Source organism: Tasmannia lanceolata, unplaced genomic scaffold, assembly GCF_043159265.1.
Source record: "Tasmannia lanceolata isolate RefF3 unplaced genomic scaffold, GAP_Taslan_0.1 ptg000003l, whole genome shotgun sequence".
In the NCBI taxonomy this organism is placed as follows: Eukaryota; Viridiplantae; Streptophyta; class Magnoliopsida; order Canellales; family Winteraceae; genus Tasmannia; species Tasmannia lanceolata.
In genome coordinates, this window is record NW_027518680.1 from 29908225 (window position 1) to 29923475 (window position 15251).

The following is a 15251-nucleotide window of genomic DNA, read 5'->3' on the forward strand; positions in this document are numbered from 1 at the left end:
ACGCACGTTTAGTGCGTCGCCTCCTACGTTTCGGTTCGGATCTTTTTATTTTCTTCCGGATGGTGAATTCAAAGACGTCCGGTCTTTATTATGGCGGGGTGATAGTGTCGTTTGATTCGATAAACGGAATTCGTTCTGACATTTCATTTGCAGTCAAATTATAGCGGGGGTTTGTTTAGATTCAGTGACGTACAGGCTATAGCGGATGAGTGTACTAGTGGATGCGAGTCATGAATCCGGTCGGAAGGTGTTTACTGGCCGTGAGCTACCCTTGGTGCACAAATATCGTTCCGACGATAACTTTTGATCCGCCCGTCAGATCGTCGTGATTCTTATATTGATTCGGGGGTACTCGGGAAGATCCATCGCGCGATGACAGCCCTGGCGGTCATCCGGCTTCCCGACATGCTCGGATCGTCCATCCGGTGTCATCTAGCAGGATTTTTTCGCACTTTCATTTAAACGGACTTCGTACGACAATGCGAGTGGAAACTCTTTATTACTTTGACAATGGAGTGGCATGCTGGGTGCGATCATACCAGCACAAATGCACTGGATCCCATCAGAACTCCGAAGTTAAGCGTGCTTGGGCGAGAGTAGTACTAGGATGGGTGACCTCCTGGGAAGTCCTCGTGTTGCACCCCTGTCACTTTTTTCGGCTATCTACCACTTTTTTCGAACAATCTTTCGGTTCTGGAACATCGATGCGAACTGAAACGCACGTTTAGTGCGTCGCCTCATACGTTTCGGTTCGGATCTTTTTATTTTCTTCCGGATGGTGAATTCAAACACGTCCGGTCTTTATTATGGCGGGCTGATAATGTCGTTTGATTCGATAAACGGAATTCGTTCTGACATTTCATTTGCGGTCAAATTATAGCGGGGGTTTGTTTAGATTCAGTGACGTACAGGCTATAGCGGATGAGTGTACTAGTGGATGCGAGTCATGAATCCGGTCGGAAGGTGTTTACTGGCCGTGAGCTACCCTTGGTGCACAAATATCGTTCCGACGATAACTTTTGATCCGCCCGTCAGATCGTAGCGATTCTTATATTGATTCGGGGGTACTCGGGAAGATTAATCGCGCGATGACAGCCCTGGCGGTCATCCGGCTTCCCGACATGCTCGGATCGTCCATCCGGTGTCATCTAGCAGGATTTTTTCGCACTTTCATTTAAACGGACTTCGTACGACAATGCGAGTGGAAACTCTTTATTACTTTGACAATGGAGAGGCATGCTGGGTGCGATCATACCAGCACAAATGCACTGGATCCCATCAGAACTCCGAAGTTAAGCGTGCTTGGGCGAGAGTAGTACTAGGATGGGTGACCTCCTGGGAAGTCCTCGTGTTGCACCCCTGTCACTTTTTTCGGCTATCTACCACTTTTTTCGAACAATCTTTCGGTTCTGGAACATCGATGCGAACTGAAACGCACGTTTAGTGCGTCGCCTCCTACGTTTCGGTTCGGATCTTTTTATTTTCTTCCGGATGGTGAATTCAAAGACGTCCGGTCTTTATTATGGCGGGGTGATAGTGTCGTTTGATTCGATAAACGGAATTCGTTCTGACATTTCATTTGCAGTCAAATTATAGCGGGGGTTTGTTTAGATTCAGTGACGTACAGGCTATAGCGGATGAGTGTACTAGTGGATGCGAGTCATGAATCCGGTCGGAAGGTGTTTACTGGCCGTGAGCTACCCTTGGTGCACAAATATCGTTCCGACGATAACTTTTGATCCGCCCGTCAGATCGTCGTGATTCTTATATTGATTCGGGGGTACTCGGGAAGATCCATCGCGCGATGACAGCCCTGGCGGTCATCCGGCTTCCCGACATGCTCGGATCGTCCATCCGGTGTCATCTAGCAGGATTTTTTCGCACTTTCATTTAAACGGACTTCGTACGACAATGCGAGTGGAAACTCTTTATTACTTTGACAATGGAGTGGCATGCTGGGTGCGATCATACCAGCACAAATGCACTGGATCCCATCAGAACTCCGAAGTTAAGCGTGCTTGGGCGAGAGTAGTACTAGGATGGGTGACCTCCTGGGAAGTCCTCGTGTTGCACCCCTGTCACTTTTTTCGGCTATCTACCACTTTTTTCGAACAATCTTTCGGTTCTGGAACATCGATGCGAACTGAAACGCACGTTTAGTGCGTCGCCTCCTACGTTTCGGTTCGGATCTTTTTATTTTCTTCCGGATGGTGAATTCAAACACGTCCGGTCTTTATTATGGCGGGGTGATAGTGTCGTTTGATTCGATAAACGGAATTCGTTCTGACATTTCATTTGCGGTCAAATTATAGCGGGGGTTTGTTTAGATTCAGTGACGTACAGGCTATAGCGGATGAGTGTACTAGTGGATGCGAGTCATGAATCCGGTCGGAAGGTGTTTACTGGCCGTGAGCTACCCTTGGTGCACAAATATCGTTCCGACGATAACTTTTGATCCGCCCGTCAGATCGTGGCGGTTCTTATATTGATTCGGGGGTACTCGGGAAGATTAATCGCGCGATGACAGCCCTGGCGGTCATCCGGCTTCCCGACATGCTCGGATCGTCCATCCGGTGTCATCTAGCAGGATTTTTTCGCACTTTCATTTAAACGGACTTCGTACGACAATGCGAGTGGAAACTCTTTATTACTTTGACAATGGAGAGGCATGCTGGGTGCGATCATACCAGCACAAATGCACTGGATCCCATCAGAACTCCGAAGTTAAGCGTGCTTGGGCGAGAGTAGTACTAGGATGGGTGACCTCCTGGGAAGTCCTCGTGTTGCACCCCTGTCACTTTTTTCGGCTATCTACCACTTTTTTCGAACAATCTTTCGGTTCTGGAACATCGATGCGAACTGAAACGCACGTTTAGTGCGTCGCCTCCTACGTTTCGGTTCGGATCTTTTTATTTTCTTCCGGATGGTGAATTCAAAGACGTCCGGTCTTTATTATGGCGGGGTGATAGTGTCGTTTGATTCGATAAACGGAATTCGTTCTGACATTTCATTTGCAGTCAAATTATAGCGGGGGTTTGTTTAGATTCAGTGACGTACAGGCTATAGCGGATGAGTGTACTAGTGGATGCGAGTCATGAATCCGGTCGGAAGGTGTTTACTGGCCGTGAGCTACCCTTGGTGCACAAATATCGTTCCGACGATAACTTTTGATCCGCCCGTCAGATCGTAGCGATTCTTATATTGATTCGGGGGTACTCGGGAAGATTAATCGCGCGATGACAGCCCTGGCGGTCATCCGGCTTCCCGACATGCTCGGATCGTCCATCCGGTGTCATCTAGCAGGATTTTTTCGCACTTTCATTTAAACGGACTTCGTACGACAATGCGAGTGGAAACTCTTTATTACTTTGACAATGGAAAGGCATGCTGGGTGCGATCATACCAGCACAAATGCACTGGATCCCATCAGAACTCCGAAGTTAAGCGTGCTTGGGCGAGAGTAGTACTAGGATGGGTGACCTCCTGGGAAGTCCTCGTGTTGCACCCCTGTCACTTTTTTCGGCTATCTATGCGAACTGAAACGCACGTTTAGTGCGACGCCTCCTACGTTTCGGTTCGGATCTTTTTATTTTCTTCCGGATGGTGAATTCAAAGACGTCCGGTCTTTATTATGGCGGGGTGATAGTGTCGTTCGATTCGATAAACGGAATTCGTTCTGACATTTCATTTGCGGTCAAATTATAGCGGGGGTTTGTTTAGATTCAGTGACGTACAGGCTATAGCGGATGAGTGTACTAGTGGATGCGAGTCATGAATCCGGTCGGAAGATGTTTACTGGCCGTGAGCTACCCTTGGTGCACAGATATCGTTCTGACGATAACTTTTGATCCGCCCGTCAGATCGTGGCGATTCTTATATTGATTCGGGGGTACTCGGGAAGATTCATCGCGCGATGACATTCCTGGCGGTCATCCGGCTTCCAGACATGCTCGGATCGTCCATCCGGTGTCATCTAGCAGGATTTTTTCGCACTTTCATTTAAACGGACTTCGTACGACAATGCGAGTGGAAACGCTTTATTACTTTGACAATGGAGAGGCATGCTGGGTGCGATCATACCAGCACAAATGCACTGGATCCCATCAGAACTCCGAAGTTAAGCGTGCTTGGGCGAGAGTAGTACTAGGATGGGTGACCTCCTGGGAAGTCCTCGTGTTGCACCCCTGTCACTTTTTTCGGCTATCTACCACTTTTTTCGAACAATCTTTCGGTTCTGGAACATCGATGCGAACTGAAACGCACGTTTAGTGCGTCGCCTCCTACGTTTCGGTTCGGATCTTTTTATTTTCTTCCGGATGGTGAATTCAAAGACGTCCGCGGTCTTTATTATGGCGGGGTGATAGTGTCGTTTGATTCGATAAACGGAATTCGTTCTGACATTTCATTTGCGGTCAAATTATAGCGGGGGTTTGTTTAGATTCAGTGACGTACAGGCTATAGCGGATGAGTGTACTAGTGGATGCGAGTCATGAATCCGGTCGGAAGGTGTTTACTGGCCGTGAGCTACCCTTGGTGCACAAATATCGTTCCGACGATAACTTTTGATCCGCCCGTCAGATCGTGGCGGTTCTTATATTGATTCGGGGGTACTCGGGAAGATTCATCGCGCGATGACAGCCCTGGCGGTCATCCGGCTTCCCGACATGCTCGGATCGTCCATCCGGTGTCATCTAGCAGGATTTTTTCGCACTTTCATTTAAACGGACTTCGTACGACAATGCGAGTGGAAACTCTTTATTACTTTGACAATGGAGAGGCATGCTGGGTGCGATCATACCAGCACAAATGCACTGGATCCCATCAGAACTCCGAAGGTAAGCGTGCTTGGGCGAGAGTAGTACTAGGATGGGTGACCTCCTGGGAAGTCCTCGTGTTGCACCCCTGTCACTTTTTTCGGCTATCTACCACTTTTTTCGAACAATCTTTTGGTTCTGGAACATCGATGCGAACTGAAACGCACGTTTAGTGCGTCGCCTCCTACGTTTCGGTTCGGATCTTTTTATTTTCTTCCGGATGGTGAATTCAAAGACGTCCGGTCTTTATTATGGCGGGGTGATAGTGTCGTTTGATTCGATAAACGGAATTCGTTCTGACATTTCATTTGCGGTCAAATTATAGCGGGGGTTTGTTTAGATTCAGTGACGTACAGGCTATAGCGGATGAGTGTACTAGTGGATGCGAGTCATGAATCCGGTCGGAAGGTGTTTACTGGCCGTGAGCTACCCTTGGTGCACAAATATCGTTCCGACGATAACTTTTGATCCGCCCGTCAGATCGTGGCGATTCTTATATTGATTCGGGGGTACTCGGGAAGATCCATCGCGCGATGACAGCCCTGGCGGTCATCCGGCTTCCCGACATGCTCGGATCGTCCATCCGGTGTCATCTAGCAGGATTTTTTCGCACTTTCATTTAAACGGACTTCGTACGACAATGCGAGTGGAAACTCTTTATTACTTTGACAATGGAGAGGCATGCTGGGTGCGATCATACCAGCACAAATGCACTGGATCCCATCAGAACTCCGAAGTTAAGCGTGCTTGGGCGAGAGTAGTACTAGGATGGGTGACCTCCTGGGAAGTCCTCGTGTTGCACCCCTGTCACTTTTTTCGGCTATCTACCACTTTTTTCGAACAATCTTTCGGTTCTGGAACATCGATGCGAACTGAAACGCACGTTTAGTGCGTCGCCTCCTACGTTTCGGTTCGGATCTTTTTATTTTCTTCCGGATGGTGAATTCAAAGACGTCCGCGGTCTTTATTATGGCGGGGTGATAGTGTCGTTTGATTCGATAAACGGAATTCGTTCTGACATTTCATTTGCAGTCAAATTATAGCGGGGGTTTGTTTAGATTCAGTGACGTACAGGCTATAGCGGATGAGTGTACTAGTGGATGCGAGTCATGAATCCGGTCGGAAGGTGTTTACTGGCCGTGAGCTACCCTTGGTGCACAAATATCGTTCCGACGATAACTTTTGATCCGCCCGTCAGATCGTAGCGATTCTTATATTGATTCGGGGGTACTCGGGAAGATTAATCGCGCGATGACAGCCCTGGCGGTCATCCGGCTTCCCGACATGCTCGGATCGTCCATCCGGTGTCATCTAGCAGGATTTTTTCGCACTTTCATTTAAACGGACTTCGTACGACAATGCGAGTGGAAACTCTTTATTACTTTGACAATGGAAAGGCATGCTGGGTGCGATCATACCAGCACAAATGCACTGGATCCCATCAGAACTCCGAAGTTAAGCGTGCTTGGGCGAGAGTAGTACTAGGATGGGTGACCTCCTGGGAAGTCCTCGTGTTGCACCCCTGTCACTTTTTTCGGCTATCTACCACTTTTTTCGAACAATCTTTCGGTTCTGGAACATCGATGCGAACTGAAACGCACGTTTAGTGCGACGCCTCCTACGTTTCGGTTCGGATCTTTTTATTTTCTTCCGGATGGTGAATTCAAAGACGTCCGGTCTTTATTATGGCGGGGTGATAGTGTCGTTCGATTCGATAAACGGAATTCGTTCTGACATTTCATTTGCGGTCAAATTATAGCGGGGGTTTGTTTAGATTCAGTGACGTACAGGCTATAGCGGATGAGTGTACTAGTGGATGCGAGTCATGAATCCGGTCGGAAGATGTTTACTGGCCGTGAGCTACCCTTGGTGCACAGATATCGTTCTGACGATAACTTTTGATCCGCCCGTCAGATCGTGGCGATTCTTATATTGATTCGGGGGTACTCGGGAAGATTCATCGCGCGATGACATTCCTGGCGGTCATCCGGCTTCCAGACATGCTCGGATCGTCCATCCGGTGTCATCTAGCAGGATTTTTTCGCACTTTCATTTAAACGGACTTCGTACGACAATGCGAGTGGAAACGCTTTATTACTTTGACAATGGAGAGGCATGCTGGGTGCGATCATACCAGCACAAATGCACTGGATCCCATCAGAACTCCGAAGTTAAGCGTGCTTGGGCGAGAGTAGTACTAGGATGGGTGACCTCCTGGGAAGTCCTCGTGTTGCACCCCTGTCACTTTTTTCGGCTATCTACCACTTTTTTCGAACAATCTTTCGGTTCTGGAACATCGATGCGAACTGAAACGCACGTTTAGTGCGTCGCCTCCTACGTTTCGGTTCGGATCTTTTTATTTTCTTCCGGATGGTGAATTCAAAGACGTCCGGTCTTTATTATGGCGAGGTGATAGTGTCGTTTGATTCGATAAACGGAATTCGTTCTGACATTTCATTTGCGGTCAAATTATAGCGGGGGTTTGTTTAGATTCAGTGACGTACAGGCTATAGCGGATGAGTGTACTAGTGGATGCGAGTCATGAATCCGGTCGGAAGGTGTTTACTGGCCGTGAGCTACCCTTGGTGCACAAATATCGTTCCGACGATAACTTTTGATCCGCCCGTCAGATCGTGGCGATTCTTATATTGATTCGGGGGTACTCGGGAAGATCCGTCGCGCGATGACAGCCATGGCAGTCATCCGGCTTCCCGACATGCTCGGATCGTCCATCCGGTGTCATCTAGCAGGATTTTTTCGCACTTTCATTTAAACGGACTTCGTACGACAATGCGAGTGGAAACTCTTTATTACTTTGACAATGGAGAGGCATGCTGGGTGCGATCATACCAGCAAAAATGCACTGGATCCCATCAGAACTCCGAAGTTAAGCGTGCTTGGGCGAGAGTAGTACTAGGATGGGTGACCTCCTGGGAAGTCCTCGTGTTGCACCCCTGTCACTTTTTTCGGCTATCTACCACTTTTTTCGAACAATCTTTCGGTTCTGGAACATCGATGCGAACTGAAACGCACGTTTAGTGCGTCGCCTCCTACGTTTCGGTTCGGATCTTTTTATTTTCTTCCGGATGGTGAATTCAAAGACGTCCGGTCTTTATTATGGCGGGGTGATAGTGTCGTTTGATTCGATAAACGGAATTCGTTCTGACATTTCATTTGCAGTCAAATTATAGCGGGGGTTTGTTTAGATTCACTGACGTACAGGCTATAGCGGATGAGTGTACTAGTGGATGCGAGTCATGAATCCGGTCGGAAGGTGTTTACTGGCCGTGAGCTACCCTTGGTGCACAAATATCGTTCCGACGAGAACTTTTGATCCGCCCGTCAGATCGTGGCGATTCTTATATTGATTCGGGGGTACTCGGGAAGATTAATCGCGCGATGACAGCCCTGGCGGTCATCCGGCTTCCCGACATGCTCGGATCGTCCATCCGGTGTCATCTAGCAGGATTTTTTCGCACTTTCATTTAAACGGACTTCGTACGACAATGCGAGTGGAAACTCTTTATTACTTTGACAATGGAGAGGCATGCTGGGTGCGATCATACCAGCACAAATGCACTGGATCCCATCAGAACTCCGAAGTTAAGCGTGCTTGGGCGAGAGTAGTACTAGGATGGGTGACCTCCTGGGAAGTCCTCGTGTTGCACCCCTCGATGCGAACTGAAACGCACGTTTAGTGCGTCGCCTCCTACGTTTCGGTTCGGATCTTTTTATTTTCTTCCGGATGGTGAATTCAAAGACGTCCGGTCTTTATTATGGCGGGGTGATAGTGTCGTTTGATTCGATAAACGGAATTCGTTCTGACATTTCATTTGCAGTCAAATTATAGCGGGGGTTTGTTTAGATTCAGTGACGTACAGGCTATAGCGGATGAGTGTACTAGTGGATGCGAGTCATGAATCCGGTCGGAAGGTGTTTACTGGCCGTGAGCTACCCTTGGTGCACAAATATCGTTCCGACGATAACTTTTGATCCGCCCGTCAGATCGTCGTGATTCTTATATTGATTCGTGGGTACTCGGGAAGATCCATCGCGCGATGACAGCCCTGGCGGTCATCCGGCTTCCCGACATGCTCGGATCGTCCATCCGGTGTCATCTAGCAGGATTTTTTCGCACTTTCATTTAAACGGACTTCGTACGACAATGCGAGTGGAAACTCTTTATTACTTTGACAATGGAGTGGCATGCTGGGTGCGATCATACCAGCACAAATGCACTGGATCCCATCAGAACTCCGAAGTTAAGCGTGCTTGGGCGAGAGTAGTACTAGGATGGGTGACCTCCTGGGAAGTCCTCGTGTTGCACCCCTGTCACTTTTTTCGGCTATCTACCACTTTTTTCGAACAATCTTTCGGTTCTGGAACATCGATGCGAACTGAAACGCACGTTTAGTGCGTCGCCTCATACGTTTCGGTTCGGATCTTTTTATTTTCTTCCGGATGGTGAATTCAAAGACGTCCGGTCTTTATTATGGCGGGCTGATAATGTCGTTTGATTCGATAAACGGAATTCGTTCTGACATTTCATTTGCGGTCAAATTATAGCGGGGGTTTGTTTAGATTCAGTGACGTACAGGCTATAGCGGATGAGTGTACTAGTGGATGCGAGTCATGAATCCGGTCGGAAGGTGTTTACTGGCCGTGAGCTACCCTTGGTGCACAAATATCGTTCCGACAATAACTTTTGATCCGCCCGTCAGATCGTAGCGATTCTTATATTGATTCGGGGGTACTCGGGAAGATTAATCGCGCGATGACAGCCCTGGCGGTCATCCGGCTTCCCGACATGCTCGGATCGTCCATCCGGTGTCATCTAGCAGGATTTTTTCGCACTTTCATTTAAACGGACTTCGTACGACAATGCGAGTGGAAACTCTTTATTACTTTGACAATGGAAAGGCATGCTGGGTGCGATCATACCAGCACAAATGCACTGGATCCCATCAGAACTCCGAAGTTAAGCGTGCTTGGGCGAGAGTAGTACTAGGATGGGTGACCTCCTGGGAAGTCCTCGTGTTGCACCCCTGTCACTTTTTTCGGCTATCTACCACTTTTTTCGAACAATCTTTCGGTTCTGGAACATCGATGCGAACTGAAACGCACGTTTAGTGCGTCGCCTCATACGTTTCGGTTCGGATCTTTTTATTTTCTTCCGGATGGTGAATTCAAAGACGTCCGCGGTCTTTATTATGGCGGGGTGATAGTGTCGTTTGATTCGATAAACGGAATTCGTTCTGACATTTCATTTGCAGTCAAATTATAGCGGGGGTTTGTTTAGATTCAGTGACGTACAGGCTATAGCGGATGAGTGTACTAGTGGATGCGAGTCATGAATCCGGTCGGAAGGTGTTTACTGGCCGTGAGCTACCCTTGGTGCACAAATATCGTTCCGACGATAACTTTTGATCCGCCCGTCAGATCGTAGCGATTCTTATATTGATTCGGGGGTACTCGGGAAGATTAATCGCGCGATGACAGCCCTGGCGGTCATCCGGCTTCCCGACATGCTCGGATCGTCCATCCGGTGTCATCTAGCAGGATTTTTTCGCACTTTCATTTAAACGGACTTCGTACGACAATGCGAGTGGAAACTCTTTATTACTTTGACAATGGAAAGGCATGCTGGGTGCGATCATACCAGCACAAATGCACTGGATCCCATCAGAACTCCGAAGTTAAGCGTGCTTGGGCGAGAGTAGTACTAGGATGGGTGACCTCCTGGGAAGTCCTCGTGTTGCACCCCTGTCACTTTTTTCGGCTATCTACCACTTTTTTCGAACAATCTTTCGGTTCTGGAACATCGATGCGAACTGAAACGCACGTTTAGTGCGACGCCTCCTACGTTTCGGTTCGGATCTTTTTATTTTCTTCCGGATGGTGAATTCAAAGACGTCCGGTCTTTATTATGGCGGGGTGATAGTGTCGTTCGATTCGATAAACGGAATTCGTTCTGACATTTCATTTGCGGTCAAATTATAGCGGGGGTTTGTTTAGATTCAGTGACGTACAGGCTATAGCGGATGAGTGTACTAGTGGATGCGAGTCATGAATCCGGTCGGAAGATGTTTACTGGCCGTGAGCTACCCTTGGTGCACAGATATCGTTCTGACGATAACTTTTGATCCGCCCGTCAGATCGTGGCGATTCTTATATTGATTCGGGGGTACTCGGGAAGATTCATCGCGCGATGACATTCCTGGCGGTCATCCGGCTTCCAGACATGCTCGGATCGTCCATCCGGTGTCATCTAGCAGGATTTTTTCGCACTTTCATTTAAACGGACTTCGTACGACAATGCGAGTGGAAACGCTTTATTACTTTGACAATGGAGAGGCATGCTGGGTGCGATCATACCAGCACAAATGCACTGGATCCCATCAGAACTCCGAAGTTAAGCGTGCTTGGGCGAGAGTAGTACTAGGATGGGTGACCTCCTGGGAAGTCCTCGTGTTGCACCCCTGTCACTTTTTTCGGCTATCTACCACTTTTTTCGAACAATCTTTCGGTTCTGGAACATCGATGCGAACTGAAACGCACGTTTAGTGCGTCGCCTCCTACGTTTCGGTTCGGATCTTTTTATTTTCTTCCGGATGGTGAATTCAAAGACGTCCGGTCTTTATTATGGCGAGGTGATAGTGTCGTTTGATTCGATAAACGGAATTCGTTCTGACATTTCATTTGCGGTCAAATTATAGCGGGGGTTTGTTTAGATTCAGTGACGTACAGGCTATAGCGGATGAGTGTACTAGTGGATGCGAGTCATGAATCCGGTCGGAAGGTGTTTACTGGCCGTGAGCTACCCTTGGTGCACAAATATCGTTCCGACGATAACTTTTGATCCGCCCGTCAGATCGTGGCGATTCTTATATTGATTCGGGGGTACTCGGGAAGATCCATCGCGCGATGACAGCCATGGCAGTCATCCGGCTTCCCGACATGCTCGGATCGTCCATCCGGTGTCATCTAGCAGGATTTTTTCGCACTTTCATTTAAACGGACTTCGTACGACAATGCGAGTGGAAACTCTTTATTACTTTGACAATGGAGAGGCATGCTGGGTGCGATCATACCAGCAAAAATGCACTGGATCCCATCAGAACTCCGAAGTTAAGCGTGCTTGGGCGAGAGTAGTACTAGGATGGGTGACCTCCTGGGAAGTCCTCGTGTTGCACCCCTGTCACTTTTTTCGGCTATCTACCACTTTTTTCGAACAATCTTTCGGTTCTGGAACATCGATGCGAACTGAAACGCACGTTTAGTGCGTCGCCTCCTACGTTTCGGTTCGGATCTTTTTATTTTCTTCCGGATGGTGAATTCAAAGACGTCCGGTCTTTATTATGGCGGGGTGATAGTGTCGTTTGATTCGATAAACGGAATTCGTTCTGACATTTCATTTGCAGTCAAATTATAGCGGGGGTTTGTTTAGATTCACTGACGTACAGGCTATAGCGGATGAGTGTACTAGTGGATGCGAGTCATGAATCCGGTCGGAAGGTGTTTACTGGCCGTGAGCTACCCTTGGTGCACAAATATCGTTCCGACGAGAACTTTTGATCCGCCCGTCAGATCGTGGCGATTCTTATATTGATTCGGGGGTACTCGGGAAGATTAATCGCGCGATGACAGCCCTGGCGGTCATCCGGCTTCCCGACATGCTCGGATCGTCCATCCGGTGTCATCTAGCAGGATTTTTTCGCACTTTCATTTAAACGGACTTCGTACGACAATGCGAGTGGAAACTCTTTATTACTTTGACAATGGAGAGGCATGCTGGGTGCGATCATACCAGCACAAATGCACTGGATCCCATCAGAACTCCGAAGTTAAGCGTGCTTGGGCGAGAGTAGTACTAGGATGGGTGACCTCCTGGGAAGTCCTCGTGTTGCACCCCTCGATGCGAACTGAAACGCACGTTTAGTGCGTCGCCTCCTACGTTTCGGTTCGGATCTTTTTATTTTCTTCCGGATGGTGAATTCAAAGACGTCCGGTCTTTATTATGGCGGGGTGATAGTGTCGTTTGATTCGATAAACGGAATTCGTTCTGACATTTCATTTGCAGTCAAATTATAGCGGGGGTTTGTTTAGATTCAGTGACGTACAGGCTATAGCGGATGAGTGTACTAGTGGATGCGAGTCATGAATCCGGTCGGAAGGTGTTTACTGGCCGTGAGCTACCCTTGGTGCACAAATATCGTTCCGACGATAACTTTTGATCCGCCCGTCAGATCGTCGTGATTCTTATATTGATTCGTGGGTACTCGGGAAGATCCATCGCGCGATGACAGCCCTGGCGGTCATCCGGCTTCCCGACATGCTCGGATCGTCCATCCGGTGTCATCTAGCAGGATTTTTTCGCACTTTCATTTAAACGGACTTCGTACGACAATGCGAGTGGAAACTCTTTATTACTTTGACAATGGAGTGGCATGCTGGGTGCGATCATACCAGCACAAATGCACTGGATCCCATCAGAACTCCGAAGTTAAGCGTGCTTGGGCGAGAGTAGTACTAGGATGGGTGACCTCCTGGGAAGTCCTCGTGTTGCACCCCTGTCACTTTTTTCGGCTATCTACCACTTTTTTCGAACAATCTTTCGGTTCTGGAACATCGATGCGAACTGAAACGCACGTTTAGTGCGTCGCCTCATACGTTTCGGTTCGGATCTTTTTATTTTCTTCCGGATGGTGAATTCAAAGACGTCCGGTCTTTATTATGGCGGGCTGATAATGTCGTTTGATTCGATAAACGGAATTCGTTCTGACATTTCATTTGCGGTCAAATTATAGCGGGGGTTTGTTTAGATTCAGTGACGTACAGGCTATAGCGGATGAGTGTACTAGTGGATGCGAGTCATGAATCCGGTCGGAAGGTGTTTACTGGCCGTGAGCTACCCTTGGTGCACAAATATCGTTCCGACAATAACTTTTGATCCGCCCGTCAGATCGTAGCGATTCTTATATTGATTCGGGGGTACTCGGGAAGATTAATCGCGCGATGACAGCCCTGGCGGTCATCCGGCTTCCCGACATGCTCGGATCGTCCATCCGGTGTCATCTAGCAGGATTTTTTCGCACTTTCATTTAAACGGACTTCGTACGACAATGCGAGTGGAAACTCTTTATTACTTTGACAATGGAAAGGCATGCTGGGTGCGATCATACCAGCACAAATGCACTGGATCCCATCAGAACTCCGAAGTTAAGCGTGCTTGGGCGAGAGTAGTACTAGGATGGGTGACCTCCTGGGAAGTCCTCGTGTTGCACCCCTGTCACTTTTTTCGGCTATCTACCACTTTTTTCGAACAATCTTTCGGTTCTGGAACATCGATGCGAACTGAAACGCACGTTTAGTGCGACGCCTCCTACGTTTCGGTTCGGATCTTTTTATTTTCTTCCGGATGGTGAATTCAAAGACGTCCGGTCTTTATTATGGCGGGGTGATAGTGTCGTTCGATTCGATAAACGGAATTCGTTCTGACATTTCATTTGCGGTCAAATTATAGCGGGGGTTTGTTTAGATTCAGTGACGTACAGGCTATAGCGGATGAGTGTACTAGTGGATGCGAGTCATGAATCCGGTCGGAAGATGTTTACTGGCCGTGAGCTACCCTTGGTGCACAGATATCGTTCTGACGATAACTTTTGATCCGCCCGTCAGATCGTGGCGATTCTTATATTGATTCGGGGGTACTCGGGAAGATTCATCGCGCGATGACATTCCTGGCGGTCATCCGGCTTCCAGACATGCTCGGATCGTCCATCCGGTGTCATCTAGCAGGATTTTTTCGCACTTTCATTTAAACGGACTTCGTACGACAATGCGCCATCGTCAACTAAATCTAAGATTCATTACCATCTCATCGTCATCCGAAAGCTTGCTTAAAAGTTCCTTGACACCATCTCTTGGGTTTCCTATGTCTAAAAGATGGATTTTTATAAATTTTTTAAAATAAGAAACTTTCTATTTTTCAAATCTCCAAACTTAGTCAACTAAATCTATGATTCAGTATCTTCTTATTCTTATCCCAAAACTTGGCTAAAAGCTCGTTGACATCATCTTTAGGGTTTCATATGTCTAAAAGCTGATGTTTTATAAAGTTCCTAAAAGAAGAAACTTTCTAGTTTTTCAATTCACATCCTTCATCAACTAAATCTAAGATTCAGTGTCATCTCATCGTTATCCCAAAACATGGTTAAAAGCTCCTTCACACCGTGTCTAGGATCTCCTATCGTTAAAAGATGGGAGTTTTATAAAGTATCTAAAATAAGTAACTTTCTATTTTTTCTATCTTCATCATTTGTCAACTAAATATAAGATTCAATACCAATTCATCATCATCTCAAAACTTACCTAAAAGCTCCCTCACACCATCTGTAGGGTTTCATATGTCTAAAAGATTGATGTCTTATACAGTTT

At 47.6% G+C, this 15251-nt stretch overlaps 20 non-coding genes across 20 annotated transcripts; all 20 read left to right on the plus strand.

Moving 5' to 3' along the window:
• The first annotated feature begins 525 nt into the window (after positions 1 to 525).
• On the plus strand, positions 526 to 644 carry LOC143871087 (5S ribosomal RNA). The gene has a single exon (XR_013245861.1). It is a non-coding gene; the product is annotated as a 5S ribosomal RNA (ribosomal RNA).
• A 597-nt stretch (positions 645 to 1241) lies between these two features.
• Positions 1242 to 1360, plus strand: LOC143871088 (5S ribosomal RNA). Its single transcript, XR_013245862.1, has one exon. It is a non-coding gene; the product is annotated as a 5S ribosomal RNA (ribosomal RNA).
• Positions 1361 to 1957: 597 nt separating this feature from the next.
• LOC143871089 (5S ribosomal RNA) lies at positions 1958 to 2076 on the plus strand. The gene has a single exon (XR_013245863.1). It is a non-coding gene; the product is annotated as a 5S ribosomal RNA (ribosomal RNA).
• A 597-nt stretch (positions 2077 to 2673) lies between these two features.
• LOC143871090 (5S ribosomal RNA) lies at positions 2674 to 2792 on the plus strand. The gene has a single exon (XR_013245864.1). It is a non-coding gene; the product is annotated as a 5S ribosomal RNA (ribosomal RNA).
• A 597-nt stretch (positions 2793 to 3389) lies between these two features.
• LOC143871091 (5S ribosomal RNA) lies at positions 3390 to 3508 on the plus strand. The gene has a single exon (XR_013245865.1). It is a non-coding gene; the product is annotated as a 5S ribosomal RNA (ribosomal RNA).
• A 558-nt stretch (positions 3509 to 4066) lies between these two features.
• LOC143871092 (5S ribosomal RNA) lies at positions 4067 to 4185 on the plus strand. Its single transcript, XR_013245866.1, has one exon. It is a non-coding gene; the product is annotated as a 5S ribosomal RNA (ribosomal RNA).
• Positions 4186 to 4784: 599 nt separating this feature from the next.
• Positions 4785 to 4903, plus strand: LOC143873572 (5S ribosomal RNA). The gene has a single exon (XR_013248277.1). It is a non-coding gene; the product is annotated as a 5S ribosomal RNA (ribosomal RNA).
• Positions 4904 to 5500: 597 nt separating this feature from the next.
• LOC143871093 (5S ribosomal RNA) lies at positions 5501 to 5619 on the plus strand. Its single transcript, XR_013245867.1, has one exon. It is a non-coding gene; the product is annotated as a 5S ribosomal RNA (ribosomal RNA).
• A 599-nt stretch (positions 5620 to 6218) lies between these two features.
• Positions 6219 to 6337, plus strand: LOC143871094 (5S ribosomal RNA). The gene has a single exon (XR_013245868.1). It is a non-coding gene; the product is annotated as a 5S ribosomal RNA (ribosomal RNA).
• A 597-nt stretch (positions 6338 to 6934) lies between these two features.
• Positions 6935 to 7053, plus strand: LOC143871095 (5S ribosomal RNA). Its single transcript, XR_013245869.1, has one exon. It is a non-coding gene; the product is annotated as a 5S ribosomal RNA (ribosomal RNA).
• A 597-nt stretch (positions 7054 to 7650) lies between these two features.
• On the plus strand, positions 7651 to 7769 carry LOC143873847 (5S ribosomal RNA). Its single transcript, XR_013248544.1, has one exon. It is a non-coding gene; the product is annotated as a 5S ribosomal RNA (ribosomal RNA).
• Positions 7770 to 8366: 597 nt separating this feature from the next.
• On the plus strand, positions 8367 to 8485 carry LOC143871096 (5S ribosomal RNA). The gene has a single exon (XR_013245871.1). It is a non-coding gene; the product is annotated as a 5S ribosomal RNA (ribosomal RNA).
• Positions 8486 to 9025: 540 nt separating this feature from the next.
• On the plus strand, positions 9026 to 9144 carry LOC143871098 (5S ribosomal RNA). Its single transcript, XR_013245873.1, has one exon. It is a non-coding gene; the product is annotated as a 5S ribosomal RNA (ribosomal RNA).
• Positions 9145 to 9741: 597 nt separating this feature from the next.
• Positions 9742 to 9860, plus strand: LOC143871099 (5S ribosomal RNA). Its single transcript, XR_013245874.1, has one exon. It is a non-coding gene; the product is annotated as a 5S ribosomal RNA (ribosomal RNA).
• Positions 9861 to 10459: 599 nt separating this feature from the next.
• LOC143871100 (5S ribosomal RNA) lies at positions 10460 to 10578 on the plus strand. The gene has a single exon (XR_013245875.1). It is a non-coding gene; the product is annotated as a 5S ribosomal RNA (ribosomal RNA).
• Positions 10579 to 11175: 597 nt separating this feature from the next.
• Positions 11176 to 11294, plus strand: LOC143871101 (5S ribosomal RNA). The gene has a single exon (XR_013245877.1). It is a non-coding gene; the product is annotated as a 5S ribosomal RNA (ribosomal RNA).
• A 597-nt stretch (positions 11295 to 11891) lies between these two features.
• Positions 11892 to 12010, plus strand: LOC143873848 (5S ribosomal RNA). The gene has a single exon (XR_013248545.1). It is a non-coding gene; the product is annotated as a 5S ribosomal RNA (ribosomal RNA).
• A 597-nt stretch (positions 12011 to 12607) lies between these two features.
• LOC143871102 (5S ribosomal RNA) lies at positions 12608 to 12726 on the plus strand. Its single transcript, XR_013245878.1, has one exon. It is a non-coding gene; the product is annotated as a 5S ribosomal RNA (ribosomal RNA).
• A 540-nt stretch (positions 12727 to 13266) lies between these two features.
• LOC143871103 (5S ribosomal RNA) lies at positions 13267 to 13385 on the plus strand. The gene has a single exon (XR_013245879.1). It is a non-coding gene; the product is annotated as a 5S ribosomal RNA (ribosomal RNA).
• A 597-nt stretch (positions 13386 to 13982) lies between these two features.
• On the plus strand, positions 13983 to 14101 carry LOC143871104 (5S ribosomal RNA). Its single transcript, XR_013245880.1, has one exon. It is a non-coding gene; the product is annotated as a 5S ribosomal RNA (ribosomal RNA).
• The last annotated feature ends 1150 nt before the right edge of the window (positions 14102 to 15251 follow it).